A 27,238-nucleotide genomic window follows, 5' to 3' on the forward strand; every position below is an offset into this window, starting at 1 on the left:
TGAGTTGTCCAGCCACTGGGGGGACACTGCACTTCAGAGGTGCTTACCCGGGCTTTTGGCTGAATTTTAGGGCTCTTTGGCCTGGAATCAATGGCTTTTGTTAGTAACTGCTCCATAAAACTCAGCCTGGTGGTTGGCTTATTTGGGTGAGAGGAAACACCCAAGTTCATCAGTCCCGTTTCACTAGCAGAGGAAAGGGTGGGTTTTGCTAAGAAGTTAAGCCAGGCTGCTAGTCTACCAAAGAACGAGTAGGGGCAATGTCTTCTGGAGTGGTTTTTGGGTATTCGCTTGTGGGTTTTCCACCGGTGCTCTCAGGTGATCAGTACCTCCAACCTTCTCTCTAGCAAAGCCCACGAAACCCTAGTCGCAACACATCCACTGTTGAACATGTGGTGTGTATTCCTTCCTCGCCGGGGGAAAGCACAGAGCCAGAGAGTCTGAATGGCAGCAGAAAACTGCAAGTCGCCCAGATGCCAGCAACAGGAAACGTGGAAGCAGTTCTCAGAAGACAGACCCTCCGCGTGGGCCAACTCCTGGCCCGTGATGATATGCACGCTCCCCATCTGAAATGGCTGCTTGCCAGGTGCGTGACCACAACAAGCAGGAACTCCTTTTGTCCACTTCCTCCACGGGACAAGACACGGACCTGCATCTCATCAGTTCCCAGGATGTTTGATTCCAACCCTGGGTTCATCCTTGTAGACTGGGGATGGAACAGCTTAGCTCCTTTTGCTGGAAATTCCCATGCCTCCTTCCTAGAGTAACATGGAACCAGCCAAACCTTGTTTTTCACTCAGGACTGTTTTCTGGCAAAATTCCCACTGTAGGACTCCAGCACTGACAGAGGTTAATAAGTACCATTGAGCCACTCTCCACTGCAGCGGTTTGATCTTCTTGGCTCTGATACTCTTCCTCCTCTTGGCACAAGAAAATTCAGCTTTTGCCCTTTATCTTGTTATCCAAGAGCCTGAATACCCACGACAGCCGTGGATGCAGATGCTGCCCCTTCTAAGTCCTTGGCAGAGCAGTGAAATTCAGACCAAGGCAGGCAATGCGTACAGAGCTCTTTCTTTTCCCCTAAACAGCCAGCTGGCCTGTTGCTGAAACCAAGACCAATCAGAAAAGACACACATTCATATGGGGCTGGTACTGCCTTGTTTTCTCTGCGGCCGCGGAAGACAGAGCAGACAGGGAGGAAACAGTTTCTCACCCGCAGTAAGCAAAGATGATTAAATCTGTCCTTCATCCCAACAACCCTCCACTACCTTGAGTTCCTAACTCCTTGGAGGTGCATCAGTCCACATAGTTCCACGCAAACAGGACACTACAAGAAAACTGCTGACAGAAACTTGACGGCCTCTTGGCATAAAAGTGCACATCGCTTCCCATTACAAACAATGGATCACGCTTCTGGAGCATCTACTACTTTTTAAAATCCACTCAGAAGGCTCCTGACTCAGCCTCAGACCCCACAACAGAGAAGTAAGAATGAGAGGGGCACTCAGAGATTGGGCCCTGCAGTCAGCATGGAGCCTACACTGTGTGCCATCATGTAAATCCCAAAGACGCCTCGGGTCCTGATGGAGTACAGCACTGTTCCAAGCCTCTACTGAGTGCACATGAGCTTCTTGGGCACTCAGCAGGGGAAGCTTCTCCTATGGCACTGGAACAAACCGCCATGACCTCAGTTGAGCACCCAACAGAGTCATTGGTTTGCATTTAGGAACACAAAATGCATATCTTTTCACTCAAGACTCACACCTGAAGAAGCAAGGACACTGGGACCCACCAAGGACATGTGTCACTCTGGCAGCTACCATGAGTGGAGTGGCACACAGAATTGCTAAAACAGGCAAATATATTCATGATTCAGTTCCCCTAGGAGCACCCTCCTGCCACCCTCCTCTCTTCTGCCTTGTCTCCCCAAGCATAGGGCTGAACTGGCCCATCTTTGGCAATGAATCTTTATTCCCAAATATAGCTGGGAAGATGGCTCAACTTCCTGTTTAGAATTCCTGTCCCTTTCCCCACCGTGAGGATCCCAGAATCATTCTAGATTAATTCCCATTTCTACTTCCATGTTTTTTCCAAAACTTCAAGAAGGTTTGGATGAGGATATTCAGAAATCAAAGCCGGACTCCTAGAATGCACAGGGATGGACCGGGAGCAAAGGCGCTCCATGGGAGGCAGCTCAGGGCCTCAGTTTAACACCTCTGAAATGGGCGTAGTAGCACGCTTCTCTGTGGAACGGGTGGAATCAGGTTAATTAATTGGCTTCCTCAGAGCAGAAAATGTGTCATCCTCTTCAAAACATTAAGATGAAAGGTGTGAAATGGTGTCATTGTTTCATAAATTGCTACATCAAACAAGGGACGCCCTATAAACCAGCAACAGGTAATTATCATAAAAGTAGCACACTGTTAAAACTCCCAGAAGAGCAGGGCATATTTGGTGTAAGAGGAACACACGTGGTCCTGAGCAAAAAGCCCTGCCTCCATTCCACCCCCTCAGGACCCAGCCACCACTACCTCTCCTCAAATTTCTATAACAGCCCCCCAGTGGCTCTCCCTGACTCTACTCTGCCCTCTGTGATATTGTGAGTTATCCTATGAAGTGTACATTTGGTCCTCATCTCCATTTGTGGCACAGAGCTCCTAAAACCCTTGGAATTACCTAAGGAACAAGAATGACAGAGATGTCCTTTGCCATGCTGATGAGGTGACTTTGGGACAGCACCTAATGGTGGGGGCTACTGCTGAGGGGAATGAACCATAAAATTAGAGGGTTGGCATTCTCAGTCCCAGCCAACCTCTGGAAGGCAAATCAATCTCCAATGGCCAATGATGTAATCGGTCACACCTACGTAAGTAACAATGCTTCTGTCACAACCCAAAAGAACAGGTTGGAGAGCTTCCGGGTTGGCGAGCATGTGGAGACTGAGGTGAATGGCTTGCTTGGAGAGGACGTAGGAACTCTGTGCCCGTTCCTCATACCTTGTCCCAAGCATCTCATCCATCTGGCCATTCCTGAGTTCTAGCCTTTCATAATAAATAGGTAGTCTAAAAAGTAAAATGTGTCTCTGAGTTCTGTGAGCTGCTCTAGCAAATTACTCAAAGAGGGGATGGTGGGAACCTCAGATCTACAGCAGATTGGTTAGTCAGGAGCCCAGGTGGCAACATGGACTTGTGATTGATGTCTGAAGAGGGAGGACGGTGGCTTGTTCCTTCTCTTCCTCTGGGTCCTTGCTCAAGTGCGATTTTCTCAGTGATGCCTTCCCTGACAACCTTGTTTAAAACTATACCCCTCACTTCACACACAATCTCCCTGCCCCTTTCCTGGTTTATTACTCTCCGCAATTCTTATCCATCTAAACTACTATTTTTTGTTTCTTTTTGGCTTCCCACAGGACAAGGCCATCTTTACAAAGGCCAGGATTTTGTTTCAGTTTGCTCACTGCTGCCTCCCCAGCTCCTAGGTCAGTGCCTGACACACGAAGGCGTCTGATAAATATTTGTTGGGTGAATAAATGAATGACAAGCTCTTCCAAAGGTCAGGACTTTTTGCACTTCCCATAGGATTATTCCTAGTTAGACCCTCTGATCATATCTGCAGCTTCCCTTGTGACTATTTTTAGATGTTCAAGCTGCCTTAGAGGGAGTTATCTGGTAGAGACAAGAAGACACAAAAAGACAAGGCCATGGATCAAACTTGTTTCCCAAAAGTGGTGACTATGCCTTCTATTCCCAATAATGAACTATTTTTTTTTTATCTGATAAATCCCTGGGCACTGATTAGGACCTTCTCTGATGACTAAATGAGTCAGTGAGTCTGAGGTTAGACCGTGGCTCTCCACCACTTTGTGCTGAGATCCCACAGACCCCTTTTGTGAAGACGGCATTAGGAGAAGACACCCATATGTGTGGCTTATTAAAGGCCTTTCAGTTGCAAGGAGCAAAAATCCATTCCAGCTGGCTAAAGCAATTGAATGGGCTTTACTGGAAAAACACAGGGATAGCTCAATGAACCTTAAAAAAGGAAGGACTCATGAGTGATTGAAATCACAAACTGGAACGCCGACATAAGCAGTGTTTATCTTCTGGTTCCAGTTCCATGGTCTCTCCTCACAGCTGGCCTTTTTGTACCTGTTTCATGAACCCCTCTGTCTTTCCATGCGTGTGAGTGGGACATTACTGCCCCAGGCGTCTTTATGGTCACCCGCCATGCAAGCCCCATCAGTGGCCACAGTCCTACTCCTAACTTCAAGGAGAGAAAATAGGATCCACAGGATTGGAACAGAAATTCACCTGCTATAATTTTTTCTTTTTTTTTTAATTTTTAAAGATTTTATTTATTTATTTGACAGAGAGAGACAAAGCAAGAGAGGGAACACAAACAGGAAGAGTGCGAGAGGGAGAAGCAGGCTTCCCGCTGACCAGGGAGCCTGATGCATAGCTTAATCCCAGGACCCTGGGATCATGACCTGAGCCGAAGGCAGACGCTTAGTTACTAAGCCATCCAGGGGCCCCTCACCTCCTATAATTTTTGGTGTCAATAGGGGTGAAGTCTTCTACAGATCTGTAATTCCCTATCTGAACCTTGTAGATCCAAAAGTATTTCAGATTTTATAGCTTTTCATATTTTAAAATGGTGATCTCCACCGTATATTACATGACATCATCACTAGGTCTGAGGCCACATTCTAAAATGAAACATGTGAACACTTCTAAAGGAAAATGAATGAATATTCATAATAAATGGAAAAAAAATAAAAAAATATTTGCAGCATTAGATCAGGTCAGCCTTTACCACCAAGGGAGTTCAGTTTGGGTTTGGAATTGATCCAAAGGAGTTGGAAGATCTTTCCATTTTCAGAATCATTTGGATTTCGGATTCAGGATGAGTAGGACAACCATGCCATTTATTGTGCAGACTTCACTTCTGAGAGTAAAGGGGTTGCTATTAAGGATTGCCTCGGGAGGGAATGCTGAGAATATGCACCTGGCAATATAATTTCCCAATTTCTCCAATCTTCCCATAATTACAGAGAGAGCCACCAAGACAGAAAAACCAAAATCCATGGACAGCATCTACTGGAGAAAAAAAAAAAAAACTAAGTAACAGGTATTCCCCCAAAACCCTAAAAACCATTAAATATTTGAGAGCTCCCAGATCTATGCAGCATATGTGTAGGAAGAAGCACATGGAAGGTCTGGGGCATTGACTAGATGGGCTTGAGGACAGAAAAATCCCAAAATACCCACTAAGTCTATACTGGAAATGGGGCGGGTCAATTTGAAACAGCCATTGTATCTGGGAGAGACTTTGGTACTAATGAATTCTTGGGTGAGTGCAAAGGTTTATGAAAGTATCTTAAGGGACTGCCATAGCCTGGGACCTGGGAACACCCAAAAACAAAGAAAAATTTCTTTACAAGATCAAGCTCCTCTTTGAGGGTAGAATACAGAGCAGGACAGGACATCGAAAACAAAACAAAAAGATCCAGATAAAAGTGTGGGTAGGCAGCACTGGGGGTAGTTCTCTGATTATAAAGTCATATTTTTTACTGAGAAGGAGGAAGAGGAGGAGGAAGAAAAGAAGAGAGTTCTAGAGCCATGAAGCTAGGAAAAAAAAACATTCTGACTCCCCCACCTCCACCTAAAAGTAAGGGAAAACTCATTTTACATAATAACCAACAAAGTATGATTGTGGTTGAATCCTACACAAAGTCAATATTTTTTCAAAAAGAGAGTAAGGAAAAGAATGATGGGCATGTCAGAAGGACACACCCACAAAATAAGAATGCAAACAATATTTTGAAATGGACTAAAAGAGATAAAGATGATGTAAAATTATGGAAAATATAGGGAGCCTGCATGGCTCACTCAGTTAGGCATCTAACTCTTGATTTCAGCTCAGGTCTTAGGATCCAAACCCGCACTGGGCTCCACACTCCGCCAGGAGCCAGCTTCTCTCCCTCTCTCCCTCTGCACCTCCCCCTGTACACATGCTCCCTCTCTTACTTGCTCTCAAATAGGTAGATAAATCTTTTTTTAAAAAAAAAAACTAAAATTATGGGAACTATGAAAGAAAATTATTAGTTGGAATATTTTTAGTTCAGAAACAAAGTTATAGAACCCAGAAAAAAATTAGAAATAAATAATCATTTTATAAGTGAAAACCAAACTGCGGAAATAAAAAGTGAGCCAACCACACTTAACACCCTGGAAAAAAAGCCAAAAATTGTTCAACTAAAAAGAAATAAAGGAACAAATAGGAATGAAAAGAAAATGGTAGATATAGGAGAGAGCTCAAAACGAAAAAGAAGCAACGTATGTATTATAGGAGGTCCCCCTCTGCCTCCAAGAAGGAAACCAAAGTAGGAGAGCAGAACAAATACTAAGAAGGAAAATTCAAGAAAAAAGTCCTGAAATAAAAACTTGCTTGAAATACAGTTAACCCTTGAACGACATGGGTCGGTGTGCAGATCCACTCGGACGTGGATTTTTTATGGTGCAGGACTGTAAATGTATTTTCTCTTCCTCATGACTTTCTTAACATTTTCTTTTCTCTAGCTCATTTTATTGTGAGACTATAGTATGTAATACATAACATAAAAATATGTGTTAATTGACTGTCATATTATCCGATCAACTGTAGGCTATGACAAGTTACATTTTTTATGGGAGTCAAACATTATTCACAAATTTTCAACTGCATGTGGGGTTGGAATTCCCTTAAACCTCATAGTGTTTAAGGGTTAACTGTACATATGAAAGGGATGTATCATGGACCTGAAAAAAAACAAACACAGAACAACCAATGTTGAAATGTAGTCTTGAAAGCCAACTGAACTTTAAGAAGAAGAAAAAAAAAAAAGTCCTTTGGGCACCCAAAAAAGACAAAGTCACTGAGAAAGAAACTAAGAATATCATTAGATTGCTCAATAGTCATGCTTTATGCCAGGAGAAAAAAGACTATCTTTGGCATGATCAAGGGAAAATGTGATTTTATATTTTTTTTATCCAGTCAAATTGACATTAAATTCTAAATACCACAGATAAACTGTGATGAACATGGAAGTACCCCAAATATTTTTCTCATGAGCTCTTCCTGAGAAATTTACTAGATAACAAGCTTGGTGGGACAAAATGGTGGGAGACATTGCCGTGAGGACTGGTGATTCAGTATTCCTGGCAGGAGAACACAGACATACAAATGTAAGACAAGATTTTTAAGTAAAAACCCTATAATCCTGAACTTGAATTGAAAGTATCAGCATAGGGGCACCTGGTGACTCAGTGGGTTAAGCCTCTGCCTTCAGCTGAGGTCATGATATCAGGGTCCTGGGATCAAGCCCAGCATCAGGCTCTCTGCTCAGCAGGAAGTCTGCTTCCCCTCTCTCTGCCTGCCTCTCTGCCTACTTGTGATCTGTCAAATAAATAAATAAAATCTTAAAAAAAAAAAAGTATCAGCATATACTTATGATATGTTTCACCTTTAAAATTTTCTTAGCCATATCCACTGAAAAGGTCTAGAAACACAACAAAACAGTAGAAATGAGCAGCCCAGTGTCTCAAGCATGGTCTCTATATACTATGTCCTACTGAAAGGACACAGGGCTTCTTGGAGAAGTGGCTGATTCCAACACCGCAAAGGGAGGTATACAAGACGATCTTGACACCTCTTATTATATTAGAAGCAAGGGAGCTACCAGGAGCTATTGGGATCTTGTCAAAGAACTGAAGAGCCAAGTTAAAGACATTCACACCAACCAAAATATGGGATAGTTTGAGTACCAATAAGGATAACAACTGTAATGAATTAAAACATATGAAATGTATTTACATCCATGAATTAATAATGATGTCAAAATAACCAGTTGAAAAAAAAAAGAGAGATAGAGAGAGGAAAATTACATAGGAAGGAAACTCAAAGGATATGTCAAAATATTGCAGCGCATGTCCTTATTTGAATCTTAGTTCAAATAAACAAAAAGCCTTAAGAAATACACATTTTCTAACACTTATGAGAAAAGTAGAAATTTCAACAACTGCCTTGATGTTTGATTATATTAGGGAATTACAGTTCATTATCTCAGGTGTGATAATGGCCATGGTGGAGATGCTTTTCGTTACGTTTCTATCTTTTATAATTATGGTGACTGGGGTTTGTTTAAAAATAGTACAGGAGAGAAAATAAGATTATCTGGACCCTTGTTATTCTATTCTGTGTAATTTTGTATATTTTGGAAATTTTCCATTAGAAAAGTGTTTTGCTTTCCCCCACCCCCTCCCCCCACTTTACACCAGGAGAACAGAACTGAATTGGGACTGGTTCAGGCAAAAACAGGCTGCCGTTCACCTCTGGATAAGGAATTATGAATATATGGTCCAAATGTTCCTACAGGGACCTGGGGAGCTGGTGATAGGCCTGTCAAACACCCAAAAGTTGTCCTGCATGATTATTTACAGATCATTTAGCATTTTTTATGTCATTAGCTAATCTATTTTTGTTTTCATTTTTACCTGTGTTAATCTACACATAATTGGTGCAATGACAATTCCTTATTTGTGTAATAACAGTTCTGCCATGCACTTTTTTCTTTTCCTTTTTTTTTTTAACCTGGCTCAGTTTCTCCAAAAGAGCCTCTAGCAAACAGGCCACTAAAATTTGGCAGCTTTATTGTTGAATGCATTCTATTATCATTTTTTAAGGCTAGCACCACATTCCTTTAATGATTTAGGACCTTGCACGGTTTTAAACGTCTCCCAAAGCTTTCATTGTAAATTGTGTTAAACATCAAAGGAGGTAAGGATGCCCAGATGCTGTTTACCTCCTGTGAGATTCTCTGCACTGAACAGGACGGGTAGCGCTCAGCAGATTCAGAACTGGCGGATGGGGGCGGGGAGGGTAGAAAAGAAGTAACCCTCATTTTTGGACGCTAATCTAAAGCCTCGCTCTGAGGATGAAAAACCACATTAGAAAATCTTTTTAAAAGTCAACCGTCTGCAAAGACTCCTCTGCTTTTATTTCCCGTCCCATCAAGAAACACAGTGACAATTCCTGTGTCCGCAGGAGCAGAGAGGTCCCGTGGGGCTGTGGCTGGCTTAGAGTTAGTATTACTGGCTGTCAATGGCACTTGTTTAACCAGAGCCCCTAAGCCAGAGGCCTAGAAAAGTCCTTCTTATTCTTTATGAACTGTTTTCCAAACAAAAGCAAAACAGCATCTACACACGTCCCTGCTCTCCACTCGGCAATGTCCTGGGCGCGGGGGGGGGGGGGGGTGTGCTATCCCTTGGCTTGTTCTGACGCTGATGCTTCCATTCACGTCATTCAATGATGTTAGGAGATTTGTGTCATTCTTCAGAAGGGCATTAGAAAGAGATCTCTTGGCTGCCCCCAGGCCCTATGTTTTAAGGAAAAACAGAAAAACAATTTCTGCTCATCCTTCACCACCATCCCCTCTTTGCAAACTTTTGACGGCTTTGTGTCTCTCTAGATGTCTGCTTATTTTGTGACAAGAAACACCGGTATTGGCCCATCCAGTCTGGAATTTGTCAGTGGGAAAATTTCAGTTGCACAGTTGCAGAGAGCGCCCTGTTTCTTCTCCTCCGCTGCTGACATTTATTCCCTTCCCAGTGAATACCCTTGTCTGCCTGTCTGTCTGTCCCCAGATGTTCATGAGGGATCTGCCATGCCCCCAGCATAGTTTTAAGCACCAAGGACACCATTGTCCCTCCAGGGCCTCCTTTATTTCCTTCCAAAATGCTTGTTCAGTGCAGACTGTCCCTGGGTCCTGCTCTCTGTGACCACACGACAGCATGACACAGGGTAAGAGCTTGGGCTCTGGGGCCAAGCTGCTTGCATGTGAGCTCTGGCTTTGTAACCTCAGACAAGTCATTTAGATCTGCTGTGCCTCAGTAAACTCATCTGTATTATGGGGATGTTAAAGTTCCTATTCCCATGGTTGTTGTAAGAACTAAATAAATTGATACACATCACGGGGCCTAGAACAGTGATGCAGGCTCCATAGCTGTGAGCTATCTCTGCAGAATGGGACACACAGCTCCCTTGAACCATTCTCCCTCCTCCTTTGCCCTTGGCCATCCCCAACCCCCAACTCTTCCCCCTCCCCCCCCACTCCTTCTCTCATCTTCTCCCTTAGCCTACTCTTTTCTTATACTTCCTCTTCTGTCTCCAAAAAGAGAGAGCATGAACTCTAATACCCTAACCTACTTCTTCTAAATGATGTATGTCTATCAAGCCTAAAGCTTGATTGTGTTTCACAGACAAAAATAAATATGAAAGCACGAGCGCAGTTAACTCCCCACTCTGCTAACGAGGAGAGTGTCCTTGGCACTTGGCTTCTGGGCCGGTTTTGCTGATCTGAGGCAGTGGAGGGAAATGGAGATCAGAAGCTGAGACCCCACCCGGGAGCCCCCCTCTGTCAGGTGGGCTCAGAGTTTCCCCTGGAGAAAAGAAAGCCCCCAAGGGCCTGGGAGAGGGAGATCTAGGAAGCATGGGGGCAGCAAGAAAGGGAGAAAAATGAATCAGGGTATTCTGGGGTGAAGGAGAAATAAAGAAGGTAAGTAAGAAGTTTGGCCATGTGTTGTACGTGCCATCGTTCCTCTGCTGCCTTCTCAAGGAAGGGTCCTATAGGGACACACAAATCACTGATAAGAGTTTGGAGTCTGATTGGAGCTTCTTTTGGATTCTGTGCACAAGAAGGCCCAAATTTTTTCGGGTTACAACTAAAACAGCAGCAAGCACTCAACTCCATTCCCACTGTGTCCCAGTCACCTTGCCGGGGCCTCATATGCAACATCTCTCGTTCTCACAGCCACTCTGCCAAGCAGGTGGGATTCTTCCTGTGTTACTGGAACTCAATTCCAATGGAGTTAAGCAACTTGCAGTAGGCTAATGAGAGGCAGAGCCAGGACTTGAACCCAAGTCTTGGCTTCCAAAGTCTGGAGTCTTACCAACACTCCACTGAATCCAGACATAAGCTTTTCAAGTGCATGTTTAAAATTTTGTTATATTATTACTACTACGCTTCTAAATTTCAGAGGTGTGCCTAGTGTAATACTGTGTGCATACCAAAACGTGTCATCTTTAGCTCCTTGAATGGGGATACCAGTCAGAGTTAACAGAGACTTCTGATTGTATATTATTAGAGCTTCATATCAAAACATCCTATGCATATATCAAGATGAGGCTAAAGAAAAATGATCATTTTTCAAATATTTTAGTGTGTGTGTGTGTGTGTGTGTGTGTGTTCTGACAAAGAAATAAAGGCTCTAAGGAGGCTGTTTAAGATTTTAGTGCAGCTACTTAAAAATAAGTACATAATGTTGTTTGATTTCTGCGAGGCCTAAAAGAATAGTAAACAAATCGTGAAGCCAGTCCTTTACAGCACACTACCTGGGAAAAGCATTGTTTGTTCACAGCAAATATGTAACTACAAAACACATTAAAATGCAGAAAAATCATCTGACCAAACAAAATAACGATAAATCAATCTGAAACTTGTTGCCATTACAGGATATTAAATATGCTCACCTAGGGAAGAATGTGCCTTAGTCACCTATTTAATTGTGCACATAATTAAAGGGGTTGACGCACTATGATTTATAGGTTGGATCTTCTAATTACTTAGCTGTAGCAATTAGGATTTTCTTTGTATTACACTTCTTCAGGCCAAAGATGCCTTCTATCGCTCAGGCCAGATTTAGGAGGGCAAATTCTGGCTTCTGTCCCATTCCCCAGTGATGCCCCCCAGTTGAAGTTGTTCCCCACTGGGAATCTTAAAGGTGAGTCTAATGCTAATAAAAGGAGAGCCTTCTATTATTTATCTAGTGTGTTCCATGTGCCAGGAACTCTGCTTTATGTGCCAGGGGTTAAAAGTACTGGCTCTGTCATCAAAACACCTAGGTCCAAATGTTGGCCCAGACACTTAGTAGCTATGTGGCATTGGGAGACTTACTTAACCTCTCTGAGCTTTAGTTTTCTTCCCCACAACCTAGAGCTTCCAGAAGTACTTACCTCAAAGAGTTTTGAAGATGAAATGCGATACACATTTAAAGCAATCACTTGACAGAGCACTTGGCATGTAATAAGGACTCAATGCATGCATTATTTTTAGTGCATTTCATATTTGCAACCCTATGTATCATTTATTCATTCATTTTTGCATCATGCAGCCAATATTTGAGTACCTGTTTGCTGACCCAGAAAACCGTGTTCTTTTCATTACTCTTCCTTGCCTTTCCAGGACACACGCCTCACAGTCCTGGGCAGAGGAAAGCCATTTAGTATGTTGAATGAGAAAAACTCAACTTTTTCAAGTATCAAAAGGCTTAGATTTAAGCTAGTGTAAATCAGTTTTCAGATATCACAGAGCCCTGGAGAACACGTACAACCAGAATGTCAGCATGAGGCTAAGCTATGTGGCCAAAGCTCCTAGCGTCGAAAGAGCATGTTGGGTTTCACCACGATGGTTAAGTGAAAGCTTGGAGGTACCTTCCAAAGACTATACATGAGGGCTGGGAGAAAGTACTGACCTTCTCTTCAACTCAAGAAATATTTGCTGGGTTATGCCATGTGCACAGCTCTGTGCTGGGGCTTGGGACCCAAAGGTGAACAGTAGCTATGGTCTCTGTTCTCAATGGCCTTGAGTCCCAACAGGGACATGAAGATGTAAACCAGCGTTAACCAAGCCAGTGACAAGAGCAAGGGAAACTGAGAGAAAGAGTAGCTGAAGTTGTCTGGTGAAGTCTCAGGAAGTGTCCTAGAGGAGAAGATGTTTGGGCTGAGGTTCTAGGTATAGTGTTGGCCATGAGGACAAATATGAAAGAATTTCATGGAGAACCAAAAGAAAGCCTCTGACAAGAAGTTTTAGCCTAAATAAGGGAATAAAAATAATAAACAGAAACATAGCTGCTGCATATTTAGTCAAATCCAAGATCCCTATTAAACATCTTTTTTTTCCATTTTAATGATCTTCTCTTTTAGCTCTATGAATGATTTTCGCCAATTTGGAGACATCGCTCCAAAATGAGATTCAGCGCATTAAAAGCAAGCCAGTGGCCCCCACGATGCCTCGAACAATGAAGAATGCCTAACGGGCATTCAGCAAGACATGATGAACTGAAGGTACACCCCCCCTCCGCCACAGAAGGTCTGGCGTCTCTTTCCCTCTATGTAGCCTGAATGGAAAAAACTATATTAGCATCATGGCCCGTTTCCTTTGGCAGAGAGAATTACAAAGTGTGTATTCTTTCTATTTATGAAAAACCAGTACTCTAGAAAAGCAAGCTATTTGTGTTGGCAATACAAAAAACGTGGACTTGTTGCCACCAAATAATACCCAGGCCATGAAATACACACCCATCACCTTTCAATTAAATAAATAGGGTCCTTTATCAGTAGAAACGGAACAGTGTGCTCAGCTAGAAAATTGCCCTGTTGGAAACATTACTCGATTTCATTTGGTGGGTCCCTTGCCTTTCCATTAGGGTGTTTGAGATTCTGATAAGTGGTTGGAGGGGGTTTTTCCTTTCGAACTTCATTAAACAGCATTTCCTTGTGACAAAAGTCAAAGGTTTGATCTCAAGAATTAGGAAGTAAGTTTCTCTTTCACTGTGCTGGGAGAAAAAATACTTCAGGTGAGATAAGACCATCAGGAAATACCGTTTTGATTAGCAGCTGAAAAACAGCTCTCTCCCAAAAAACGTTTGTATCTGCTGAGCGCAGGGAGCACGCCTAAGTCCTAGTGGGAACCAATGAAGACTTACTTTCCTCTCCCCAGGAAGCCAGTAGGACTCTCGTGCTCTTTCTGCCCTCTGGTGGCTGGTTTTGTAAAATGCACCCAGAAGGCTACATGTTGTAAGCAGGCAAGAATGACTTTCTTCGTTTTTCATATGATTTCATGTAATTCTTATCTACAATTACAGTGCCCCAAAGCTTCTATCTTCTGACCTGTAGACCTAATGTTCAGTTTCCTAATCAAATTGACTGAAACCCTGACTTTTATTTAATTAAACACAGAATCAGGCTTTAAAAATATGTCTCAACGTTCAGGTTTGAGCTAGTTCAAGTGAGTTGCAGATGAATCGTTCTAATGAATGAATTCACCTGGTGGGTGAAACCCACTACACTATCGCGAGCAAACCCTTGAACAGCAGAGATCAGTGAATTTAATTCATCAGACAAGTTCATTATTGGCATGCTGAGGCTAAAATCCATATGACTAAGAATAACAAACGCCATTTGAAGAATAAATAAGTGTGACTTGCTTATTATAAAGGTACATTAACTAAATCGGTATTGGCACAAGAAAAGACAAAGTTCAGAAACAAATCCACATATGCATGGAAATTTGATAGAGGAGAGAAAGGTATTATATATAAATCAGAGTAAAAAGATAGGTTCGTAGGAAATGCTACTGAGAGAATTTGTTATTCTTTCATGCAAAAATAAATTTAGACTGCCCCTCAAACTATAGAAAATGTAACAATATATATCAGAGGTCCTATGTGCCCAAGTGTAAAAACCAAAACTTAAAAGTTTAGAATAAAATATAGAAGACTATCTCTAAATAGCTAGCCCCTCCACCAAAAAAGCAAAGATAGTTCTATACAATTACATAGCATAAAACTTTTGTCAACATCACCTTGAAATTAATGGACAAGATAAGAGGAAAATATTTGCAACACACATAAATAATGAAATCTTAGTATCTAGTCTATATAAAGATTCTTGTAAATCCATTTTTTAACAGGCAAATAACCCAACAAGAAAAGAAAAGAAAGAAAGATACATGAACAGGCAATTTACAGAAAAGAAAACCCAAATGGCCAATATATACACACAACCTATTAGCAGTGAAGGAAATGAAGACCAAAACCTCAGAGAGATGGAATTCAGCTCCGTCACATCAACCATCTAAAAAAAGCCGGCAATACCAGATCCAGATGTAGACAAGGATGTGGAGAAATTGGAAATTCTCTACATTCCTGATGAAAGTTTAAACTGGCACAATCATTTCTGAATATTTAATAAATAACTAATGAGTTATAAATAGCTAATTGATACCTAATTGGCATTGGACAATAATTGATGGTTATCTTATAAATACATAAGGAACATATATTAAACATCCAAGTAATACCTAATCAAGTTGATGATACATATCCTGTACAGCCACGCCCTTCTGGGTCCAAAGAGTTTTTTGCACACATGCTTCAGGAGTTGGCAGTAACGAAATTGATGAGACATTGCCCTCAGACAACCCTCATACCGCAGATCTCCTCGCGTGCTCTAACAGTTCAGCATGGCACACAAGCATGGGCTGTGGGGTTGCACAGACCTGGAGGCTCATACACTTTGTAGCTCGTGACTTCTAACAATTGCATAATCTCTCTAGATGCCAGTTCCCTCATTTTTGCTGGGAAGAGTAAGGTCTGTACCCTAAAAGTATTGGGGAAATGAAATGGCAGATCCATGAAGTCTTTTGCACAGTGCCTAGCACATAGAAGATGCTCAATAAATTGTTGCTATTGCTTTCATCCTCATTATGACTACCTCACTGGGGATTACTAATAATTAATGAGTAAGGGGGAATTATCATTTCTGACTAGGAAGACAGGAATCAAGAAAGAACATTCAAAGACATATTCTTAGGGTAGGAAGAATGACAGTCAGGGTGTTCCATAGGGGAAAAAACCAAAGCATCATGAACAGTTGTACCATCTAGTAGATTACAAATGAAAGAACCTCACTAACCCTGAATCATTCACCTGTTGGAGGCTTTGCAACGTGCTAACATGGACAGTGGAGATCAGGGGAACATGGTAATCGCCATATTTCCTCACTCACTGACAGACTGGGTTTCTAATCATTACGAAGACACATGCACTACGTCTGTGAGGCATCCCATTAATCACTTGAAAGAATCCCATTAATTGCTTGGTTCTGATGCTGAATTCCTAACCCGGCCAAAGGGAAGACCCAGCCATCCAATGCACCCAATGAAGCACTTGGGCTGGTCCATCCATGACCCCAGGGTTGAGATCTGAAGCATGTTAGGCCAGATTCAAAGAAATAAAACTGAAGATGGTTTCCCAACATCAAGTTCATTCCAGCAAAGGAGCAGGCCAGAGCGTGGAAAAGGCAGATAAAATTCTTTGGGTCACATCATTTTCGGTGAGCCTCTTTTAAAATCAATTTGCTAAATTCACACACACACACACACACACACAAAACCCTTATGGTCTTGGTCTTGGTTTTGCTTGTCTGTGGCTATCCTCAGAGGTCATGGCTCAAAGGCCTCTCCGAATTTGAAAGCAACACAGAAATAGCATAATGGACTAGACCTTACACTCTAGGAAGAATTTTCCCTCCAGAGATCACATATATATTTATGTAAGAAACCCAAATTAAAGGATTTTTTTATGTGGTCCTTACCAGAAAGTTCATCTAGGGCATAAACTGAACCTAATAATATTTCACACAATTTGCTCTCTCTAGGTCTCCAAAATGCTCACTTTCCCCCTTTAAATTATAATTAAGGTAAATTAGAAATGCAAACCTGGAGAAAAATTCCTCTATGCTGAGCTTTCATTAGGAATTAATCATCAGCTGATTGCCTTAGGTTCAAAGTCAAACACATTCCAGAATTCTGTCCTCAAGGTGAAGTCATTTTTATTCCTCAAAACCTACATGCATTTTTTCCCCCTTCCAGCAAGGCTCAGACACAAAGTCATCCCCATGGAGGGAAAGACGTTCAAGGCCCCTCTCCCTCTACAAACAAAGCCATTTCCTGTACCATTGGTCATTGTTTCTGAAATTCATTTGCGGGACAGTTGGTGGAGTAGATTGTAAGAGCAGATTGACAAAAAGAATGTAAAATTGTACATGGCATGCCAACTGTAACAGGGGAAGGCTTGACAAGCAAAGAAATCAGTACCAAGTCAGATAACTTTACATATATGTAAATTGGCTGGAAACATGCCTGTCAGCCATCGCTTTCTGTCTCGGGGGCCTGCAAGCCTCTAAAAGGTATTCAGAGCCATAGACGAGATTGGATGCAGCAAAACCAACCGGGTTCTTCCCCAGCCACCAGTACCCGCCATCCCCAAGAGCCTGGACAGTGCCAACCTTCCCTGCCCCTCGGGAGTCATGCTTCAACATTGATGTGTACATGTATGTGTTCTTCAGTAGTTCACTAATCACCTGCTACATGCAAACACATGGCTACGGGGCCTGGATGAGATGCTTCAGCTTAACCAGGGCAGGAGACAGACTGTCACCAGGACTTACTACGGCCTTCCATCTCTTTGCTGGTCCCTCTTTCCAGACAGGTGAGATGAAGCACCTGCCCTCTCACCTGTCAGCTCCAGATTGTCCGTACCCTGACATGAGCCCCTGGCCCAGGGAGCACATTAGGAGCGCTAATGGTGTCGTCTCACGGCTAATCAGCCCATCTGGCTACCCTCACCTTGTCCTGTCTTCCAAACCCTCTGACGGTTGTCTGCTCTCCCTCCAGCTGATGCCTGCGGGTTCCTTAATTCCTCTGCTCCCAAAGGGGAAGCACTTCTTGTCGGCAAAGCTTCCTTATTCTCCCTCTTGGCACTCACCATCCTTTCCTGCTGGTGTGTAGGTGGAGTTTTCTGGAAGGTGAGGGGTGGTGGGGTTTGGACTGCCAAGTGTTTGCTGGGGATCAAGCCCTGTGAAAGGAAGGAGAGGGGTGGCATCAGCTGCAGGGTAAGGCCCAGGGACCTCAGAAAACCCTGCCACCCCACGAGCTCTGGCACAGTTGCTGCCTGGCAGAACTGTCCCTTGTTGAGGTGAAAAGGCACAGCCCTTAGACTTCCGTCCAGATGACCCCGTCCCTGGATATGGGCTTCCCCAAGAAAGGGTGTGCCCCTGGGTAAGGGCAGTCCACAGCTCAGAGGCCCAGGAGCTCACGGTTGGAGGTTCTCTGCTGACCCCAGTCCCCACAGCTGGGCAGCAAATCCTCCCTCGATGGGGGTCTGGGTAGAAGGTCTCATGCCTATGATACCTGTCATCTTCGACACAGAGCCCTGCTGGTTTGACCTCACAAATCTGCCTGCTCAGGGTTCTGACCTGTTCGGGGCTTTGTCTAGACTCTCTTTGGACTTCTGGTGCAAAAACTTTGTATTTTAGTTCAATTCCTTAGAACTTAGGACTGCCATGCCAGTACCTGGGAGACATGTTCGGGGATACCCTTGGAGGCCGTGGATACGGGACAGCTCCGCTCATCAATTCCACTGTCCCTCAGTGTGGCCCATCCCTGCCCCCTGAGCAGCTCTGCGGGTCCTGCCATGTGTTGATATTCCTGAAGAGCTCTGGGTGCAGAAATGGAGATCAGCAGAGGGAGACTGCCGGCTCGCCAACTTAGACTCGTGGGTACAAACACAGAGCAGAGCACAGAGCAGACGCATCATGGGGTAAACAGTGTAAGAGAGAGAGTTGAGTTCTGTGCACCAATATCGGGAAGACAGTTTCAATTCCCTGCAAGTGATGCTGAAAGAAATCGTTTTGATCTGGGGACTCAGGGCCCTTTGGTACAGTTGAAGCTTTGAAGCCATGGAAAATCAGTGGGGGGGGGGGGTGGCGCCCGTTTCCTGAATGTTCTGTAAACCCTGCTCCTCCTCCACCATGGTTCTCCTTTCTCTCAGCCAAAGAGCTCACCCCCGCTTCTCAGAGTCCTTGGCCTTGAGCCCCAACCAGGCTTTCTCCTTCCTCGACTACATCGCTGGCTTCTCCTTCCCCCGTGACTTTCACTGCTCCTGACACAACGTTCCCTGTCTTAATGCTCCTCCCCTTCTTGAAAAATAAAAAAATAAAAACCACCTCCACCTGAGAGCCTTCTCTGATTAACCTCTCCTCATTCTGAGGATGAGTTTACTCTGCACTTCCAGTATTGGGTTTATATTAAAACCAAATGGCACCGTATGAAATTTCAAAGCATTACCCGAGCTCTTACCTTCATGGCATCAGTTCCTTTCTTAAGTCAATTAACCAGCAAATAAGGCGAGGGAACGTTTTAGTGCCATTAGGGACACGTTAGGTGGTGGTTCTTTGCGTTTTATAAACTGGGCTGGTTGTAATGAGGTTTGACCCGGTGCCTATTTACACGTGGCTATTTGCTGAATGTTTGCAATTGTTCCTAGCAAGGAATCTGTACGAAACTGGTCTATTTCAGTCACAATCCAAAGGCCCCATCGTAAGGTGACAGGATTTCCTGTAATCCTATAGGGACTGTGTTACAACACTATGCCTCAACAGGACCTTGAGGATGAAATGGTGCCAGCGTTTTCCAAGTATTTGCCCCTCATCTGTAGGAGGCCTCTGCAACCAAATGGTAAGTAGCTCAGGGCTGTGGCCACTCCTTCGATAAACACTTGGAAGCAGGCATCGGACATCCTGGGTGGACTAATTTAATCCTTCCAAGGACCACAGGAGAAAACAAAGATGAGTGAGGTTTGGAATTCTGAGGTCACACAGGTGATGACAGGGCAGGAGTCTGGATAGAACTTTCTTTCTAAATCCACTCCTTTCCCACCCAAACCTTGTTCTTTGTTACTGCCCACAGCGGGGTTTAGACGGGTCTCCGAAACTCGGCAATGCAACACTGGCTACCTGCTTGGCTCCACAGCAGCCTGCTCCCCAGGAAGTCAGGATTTTAAGAAGTTTGGGGTAAGACACAGAGGGCGCTTTCTTAAAACCAGGAATTAAGGAGATCCTGCCCCTCTTGAGCAAGAAAGTCGGGTTGAGAAAGGGTATTTGCAACATACAGCTTTTCTCTCCATTGTTCATCAACATTCTTGAGATCTTCCCACCATACCCACATCGGGTCACAGCCGAATAAAATGAAAAGCAGTGTATAGGAGGCACCATGCAATCCGCCTGGGTCTTGGATCCAAGCTTGCGGGAAATCCACAAGGAGTGTTGCAAGGTGAACCCTGGCAAGTAATCAGCGCGTCGCCTCTCAAAACCCATTCAACGGACAGATGGGCTTTTGCCTAAAGTGACCATTCCTAAGAAAGACAGGCACTGTTTCACCAAATTATCTCCCTGGGAGTCTGTCGTATTCAGTGCCGTGCAATAATCCAGATCTTCTCCTACTAAAAAATTCTGTTAAGTCAAACGGGACTAAAGGACGCCTCCACTCCCCACCCCCCACCAACATATGATGGAACGAAAACTTTGGTCATGAATAAAAATCCAGCCTCCTGCCTCATGTATTTCCCTTGTGGAGGGGCTGTGTGGCTTAACGGCACAGCCACTACATAGGCAAAAAATGCAGAGTTTGTCTCTTTTGTCAGTCTGGAGATAAAATCCTATTCTTTGTAATCCCTGAAGAGACAAATCAAATAAACTCAGGCTGAGCTAACCAATTTCAATCCATCAAAGCAATCAAATTCTGTTTACCTGAATCACAATGATTTCTAAAATGTTATTAAAAAGTAAAATGGAGTTTAACTATTCCAAAAAACCGAAAATGATGTGCAAACACAAAAGGGATAAGATTTCTGTAATTATGTAGACATAAAGTCGGTGCCATCATTTGAGCCACAATACATTGTAGCTTTGGCATATAAAGATAAAGAGCCCTTTGTCTAACACGGCTGCTCCAAGCGATGCATAAACATAATTAATGTAAGAAGTCTTCAAAGAGGTGACTATTCATTTAGTTAGTTTTATTGCTCTTTCGGGCAAACAATGGTTTTATAATTTAATAAACCAATTAACTGATTATGTCTCACCCAAAATATTTGTATATCACCCGCTCTATCGTCTCCGAAGTCCTCATCCCATTCCTTAGCCAGAGTGTTGTTGTAAATGTGACTAATTAGTACATTTGGCAAACGTTTGGCTGGCAGGTTATTTTGAAGCAAGTTCTCCGGGATTTTGTCTCCGTGTGCTTTTGCAAACACTTGTGACGACGGCAAGCCCTCTTTTTCAGTGTCATTAAAAGTTCAGATACCACGTTATTAGGACTGTTTAGGGCCACATGGAAAGAAAGAAGGATCGTGCCCTGCTTCTTTATCGTAATTCTTTAACTCTTCTGTCGAGGGAACGATGCGGTCCTCCAGCGTGTTTTATCACGCCCTCCAAATTGCTTCTTCTGTTCGGTCGGGAGTCATTCCGTGGGCTTCGGGTACCCATCACTGGCTGTATTATAACGGGGATGCTGGCGGCATTTCTGTTATAACCCTCCATTATCAGGGAGAGAAAAGCCGGCTGGGGGTGAAAAAAAAAAAACGCATCCGGGAATAAAACTTGACATCCCGGCAAACAGGCGAAAGTTTCAACCTAGGCACGTTCTTTCAGCACTTTGAAACGCAAAATTGTCATGACAGGTTTTCAGAAGCAAGAATAGAAGTCAATAAAGGCACGGAAATGGGGTCATTTAAGAGGATTTGCTGAAACCCTCAGTAGGAGATATGATTGTGGGTACAAACGGCACGCCCAAAAGCTACCCACGCTCTCTGCAGCAGGGATTGACATGCGGGAAGCGTTCCATAGCGAGGGCGATGCTCAGCCGCGGGGCCCTGGTTCCCACCTTTTTGGCCAAGTTTGCGGAACCAAAAACGGAGAGCCCCCAACCTACCCATCATGGGCCCGAAACGGGCCCTGACGTTGCCTGGGGAGACTAGCGTGCGCGCAAGCACTGATGCAGTAAGGGGTGGTCTGTGGCGCGACAAGACCCGGCAGCCGCACAGTATGCAGGAGGCCCTTTCTGCAGCAGGTGGGGCAGGAGCTCTGGCCTTCTGGAACAAGGACAAGCCAAGTGACAGAGTTGAGGACGGAAACTGCTAAGGGAAGAGAAGATCTTGCTGGAAGGTGCCGCAGTAAGAGAAAACGCCCATTTGAGGCCCCCAGGAGCCCTTGAGTCTGTAGGAGCCTGGACCACAAAGGCCACGGGGTGGAAAAAAGTGGGGAGACCCACACCGTGCACAGCTTGAAGCATTAATAAGGAGTTTGAACTTCACTGGGGGCGAAAGATGGAGCCACTGATGATTTTAAGCAGAGGAATCCTATGATCAGATTTAGGTCTGGAAATAAACATCTGTACTTTCAACAAACCCCTCTCTCCTATACCAGAAAAAAAAAAAAGTCATAATGATGTATCGTTAATATGGTTAATGCAGGCCCATGGTTTATGACTTAGTTTCCTTGTGAAAAATAAATCTGAACCTTGGGTATAATGCTTGCCAAAGCTGCAGTGGGCTGTCAACCTTCCAGGTTACCATGAACTGGCCACACCATCTCCAGCTTCATCTCACCCTCAGGCTCCCTGAATGCCAGAAGGTTCTAAAGCATATAAAGATCCTGGCTTCTCCCACTCCATGAGCCACCATAGCCTACGCGGCCAATCCTTACCTCTAAGACCCAGGCTTCGTCTTCTCTGCAAAGCCCCACAAAAGCCCTCTACCGATGCTGGCTGTCCTCCCCTCCGGCGGCTGCGGGGAAATGCTCAGTCTAGAACTTTGTTTTATTGACCCTTTGTTTATTGGTCCTAGTCAACCTCTAGTCTGGGAACTTAAGCTCAGTGTCTGATGGGAACCCCCAAGACCTGCTGCTAGGATGGTACCAGAATGTAGAAAAACTCACTGAACATGTGACAAATGTCAAAGAGCATGAACAAACTCGGGGACGGAGGAGACCCCATCTGCCAACTCCAGTGATCCCGGTAACGTGCTTCATAAAAGCTGCAATGTTGAGGGGACTGCACTGTTCACACTCCAGAAACCTACAGTGACTCCCAAAAGAATTTTCACATCAAGGGTGCTACTGTTTAAAACAGGACTTCGGGCTCTATCTCTATACGGCCCCCTGAGCAAACCATTCAATGCAGACACTGTGCAAAAACATCAAGTTAATTCAGAGGGGGGAGAAAAGTCAACTCGAATGGTTGTTTGATTTCTTCAGCCTTCCAACTCAATCGGAAAGGTCAGTCGTGGAGCCCTGTGTAAATACAGCCCGGTTCTGAGTATCTTCAATCATGTAACAATGTTATCTCATTCCTCCCTGCAAAATCCTATGAGTAAGATGACAAGTATTACCCAGGGAGGAAAAACAGAATCACCTGGAAGGCTTATTCCAACACAATCGCTGGCCCCCACCTCTGGAATCTGATTCGGTCTGGATGGGCTAGATGGGCTCCCAGAGTCACAAGCTTCCCAGGGGACAGATGCTACTGGTCGGGGACCACACTTTGAGAACCACGGCCCTGGACTATGGATTCCAACCTTGCCTAAGCACTCATTTATCAGCTGCCAGATACTTGGTGCCAGACTGATGGACTTCAGCTTAGCAATATGCCCAGGTAGCAAAATTAAGCAAAATCAGTGTGCTCACCTGGCCAGCTGCGGCTCCTGGAGTTGATGAAGGGCATGGCCACTGCCAGCTCCAATCAGTTCCCAGGGCTGGGGACGGCCAGGTCCCGAGCTACCATCTTTTTCAAACAAGAACCCCTGATACCAAGTACATGCAAATGACTCTAGTTCTCTCTCTGAGATTCTCGTGGTAGGGATTTGAAAAGAAGGTCAAAGGAAAATGGAGTTCGGACTCAGATTTCACAAAAATGCGTTTTCAAATCAAATCCGATGAAACCTCTAGGTGCGCGGGACAGCTCTCCCCCTACCCAAATGTGACCTCTCCGCTCAAGAAGGGGGAAAATGCTTGAAAACCCTCTTAACATCAAATAGCAACCTAAGAGCATTTTCTGGTGATTTAAACTTAAACGAATCAGAAACATCTGGATTAAATTTTACTCAAATTCTACACAATCTAAACAATTAAGGTGGGGGAGGAAGCACTTGGCAAACTGTGCCTTGGGTTTAATCAAGCCTGGAGCATTCGAAAATTGGTCTGAGGTGTTGATGAGCTCGGAGTGAAGCCCCAAGGCTCGGTGTTACCACTCGGAGGGCTCAAGAGGAACACCAGCGGCGCCATCCCCCTCCCAGCGCTCCGGGAGGGGCCGCGCTTGCATCCATTTTCTGCCGGGCCCGGCTTGCACAGCTGGTTTACAATTTGATGCTTAGACAAATCTGGATGCCTGAAGACCGGGGGCAAGTGGGAATCATGAGGTGTGCAGTGAGTGGTTGAGTGAGCGACAGTGCTCGCCGGGGTTGCAAACACTAGCCGCTGCACAGACGAGCCCTAGGCTCGCACGGCTTTGTACAACAAAGTGCATTTCTTGCTCATCCAGTCCGGATTGGGTGACCCTGAAGGCTGCCTCTCCTCCAACTATCCGCCCCCAGGATTGCAGGCTGCTCCTGTCTGCACCCACTCTACCCTGCATCAGCCCCTGATCGCCACCCTGGACGGCAGAGAAGGATGGAGGGATGGGAAGCCTGGGTGCCAGCCTGGGTGCCAGTCTCAGACCGGTCATTTAAGAGCGGCGAGTGGCGCCACTCATTTAAGAGCGGCGAGACATGCTGCGGGACACTTAACCTCTTCACGTGTCCATTCACAGCTTCCTCTGTAGAACAGGGTTCATAACAGCGCCCAGCTTGTGCGATCCGCGTGAGAATCCAACAAGGCTGGGCACTGGACCCTTGCAACCCCACATGTGGTCTTCTGACCGGTTGCACTGGCGCATCTGAGATCCTACTAGAAATGTGGATCCTCGGGCCCCACCCAGACCTACTGAATCAGAATCTGCATTTTAACAAGCTCCCTGGGTGATGCGTGTCTGCCCCCACAGTTTTGGGAAGCCCTGCACCCAAGCACACAGGACCTAGTAAATGCTCAGTGAACTAGTTAGCAATCCTTACGATGACTTAAACTCCAGCTGCTTTTCTAGGCCAAACAATCACCGAGCCCGTGAGCCCCGCACCCACTCCCAATCAGCAGGGACATCATCGGAGATTATCTGGCTTAGGGGATTGGCTTCTCCTCCTGTGAGCGGTGACACTTCCTACTGATGTCCTTTCATGAAAGGGCGGAGACGGGGCCTTTATTTTAACTGACAAATCAAAGCAAGTCAGGACTAAGACTGCAATCATTTTATCCTCATTATCCCAAGGAATTTCAGCCCATATGGCACACTGCCCTCATCATTACACGCTGATCACAGACCCTGTGTGTTACCTGGGATCAACCCAAAAACATAAAAGGTAGGGAACAGACCCAGATTTCTAGACAGGCTGTCACGGAAAATTTCCTTCCTGAGGGAGGGGGCGCAGGGGGGCATGCTGGAGAGGGGAGGATTAGGACCAATGTCAAGTAAATCATCTCCCCCCTCCTGGTAAAACACATTTCCACGGCTAGCCCAGCTTTCTAAAACAAGTCCTGTCCGGCTCACTTAGCTGATGGCGCTGGTGCTCCGGGATGTTGAGGGATTCTCTTGGCTGGCTGCCTGCATGCCTAATTTCCGTGATTACACCAAATCGTCATCCAGAAAGTGCCCTCTGCAAAATGACTAAACTCATATCAGGTGTCTCTCCTCCGCCCCGTTCCCTGCTTCTACCGCCCTCCACAAAGGCCCCGTCTGAAACACATGACACCTGAGCGCTTGCTCTCGGTAATGGATCACACAACTTCTGAATCTCAATTTCCTTTGCTCCGCGCCGTGTCCCCCCAACCACATTGATCAATATGAAGGCAAGGAACGCTCATAGCGGCTTTCGGGCTGCCTCGCCCGCCCTCTCTCCTTTCTCTTCTCTTCTCTCTCTCCTTCTTCCCCCTTACACACACACACACACGCACACACACACACACACAGGCAAGCAGACACACAAAATACTCAGAACATTAAAGAAAGCTGTTAGGCTAATCTAGTGCATCTAAATGGGCAATATATATTGAATCCATGCTCCATTGATCATAATTATTGCAGTCCCCTTTATCAAGTAGCCATCTTAAACCATTATTTAGAGATCATTTTGCTTTCCATTACTGTCACTATATTGCAAAATTCGCCGGGAATTGGATGCCGGGTGATAGAGGGGTGTGCGCTGTATTAGCCGGGAATCTCCCCATGCCATCCACGAGTGTTTCCAAACGGAGAGACTTAGCGCCACAGTCCGTGAACTTTTGAAGAGCCGCCCCCCCCCTCCCCCCGGCCAGCTTTATGGAGAAAAAATAAATCCTCCACCCAGGTCTGATTTTCCTCCTTGGCTCTGCAAACAATATCACCATTATTCTTGCCTTCCGATAATCCCCAGTAAGACCCTCGACATACAAAGCCCCTGACTCGCAGCGGGCATTCTGCAGATGAAGGGCGGTCACTGGAAACTGCCCCAATCAAGGCATCCGGCCTGTGGGACGGAAAACAAGGGCGCCTTATCTGGAACGCCCCAGCCTCCTCCATGGGAACTTGGATGCCAAAACCACGGCTCCCCTGCTTCCCCATGCGAAGGATGCCCATGGTGGACGAGCTGCGTCATCTCCCCCCAAGCCCTGGGCCTACATCAGCACCATCTCTTCTCCACGCACCCTTTGCCGAAGACGATCCACAGAGAATGCGGCACCGCAGGCTTCACGTGACAAGCGGAGGGTGGCAGCCATCAGCTCTTTCTTAAGAGCCAGGTTCGAACCCAGACTCAACAACCTGCTCCCTGCAGAGCCTCAGGCAACCCGTTCACCCTCTGCCAGGCTCCAGTGCCACCACTGCAGAAGTAGGAATTACACGGGTTATAAACCCCTACCTTGTAGCGACTCCCCAACAGGTTAAGATCTGGTGCGGCGGGAGTTCTCAGTACCAGCTAGCAGTCATTACGGTTGGGCCCAGGGTCGTGGTTCTCCAATGCCGGCAGGCATCACAATCACCTGGAGGGCTTCTTCAAACACACTGCTGGCCCCACCCACTGGAGTTTCTAACTCAGGATGGGATGAGAATGAGCATTTCTAGCAAGTTCCCAGGTGATGTTGCAGGTCTACAGACCGTATTTGGAAAGCCCCTGCTCCACGCAGTGGAAGCTGTAAAATTTCGACAGTGCACACATCCCTCTCCAGTCAGGGACCGTTTGGAATGAGCAGACTTTGCTCCCCTTCTGGGTCAGCAGGCCACCAGCGAGTATCAGCAGACCTAAGGCTGGCCTGTTGTTAAAGAAAAAGCGTCAGATTTGGGGCCAGACTGACCTGAATCTGCCTCCTGGCTCTACCACTCTCTCGCTGTGTGACTTTAAAGGACTTTCTTAACTACTCTGAGCTTGTTTTCTCATCTGTAGATTGGGATGATGGTTCCGACCTCAAGGAG

The 27,238-nt window shown here is 45.2% G+C and overlaps 1 long non-coding RNA gene across 1 annotated transcript; it reads right to left on the minus strand.

The window, feature by feature from the left end:
* Positions 1–4,992: 4,992 nt before the first annotated feature.
* LOC309859536 lies at positions 4,993–26,963 on the minus strand. Its single transcript, XR_014308748.1, has 3 exons — positions 26,688–26,963; positions 17,637–17,726; positions 4,993–5,090 (listed from the first exon to the last, which is right to left on the minus strand). It is a non-coding gene; the product is annotated as an uncharacterized lncRNA (long non-coding RNA).
* Positions 26,964–27,238: the final 275 nt, after the last annotated feature.

The sequence above is a fragment of the Mustela nivalis genome, assembly GCF_964662115.1.
Source record: "Mustela nivalis genome assembly, chromosome: 2".
NCBI lineage: Eukaryota > Metazoa > Chordata > Mammalia > Carnivora > Mustelidae > Mustela > Mustela nivalis.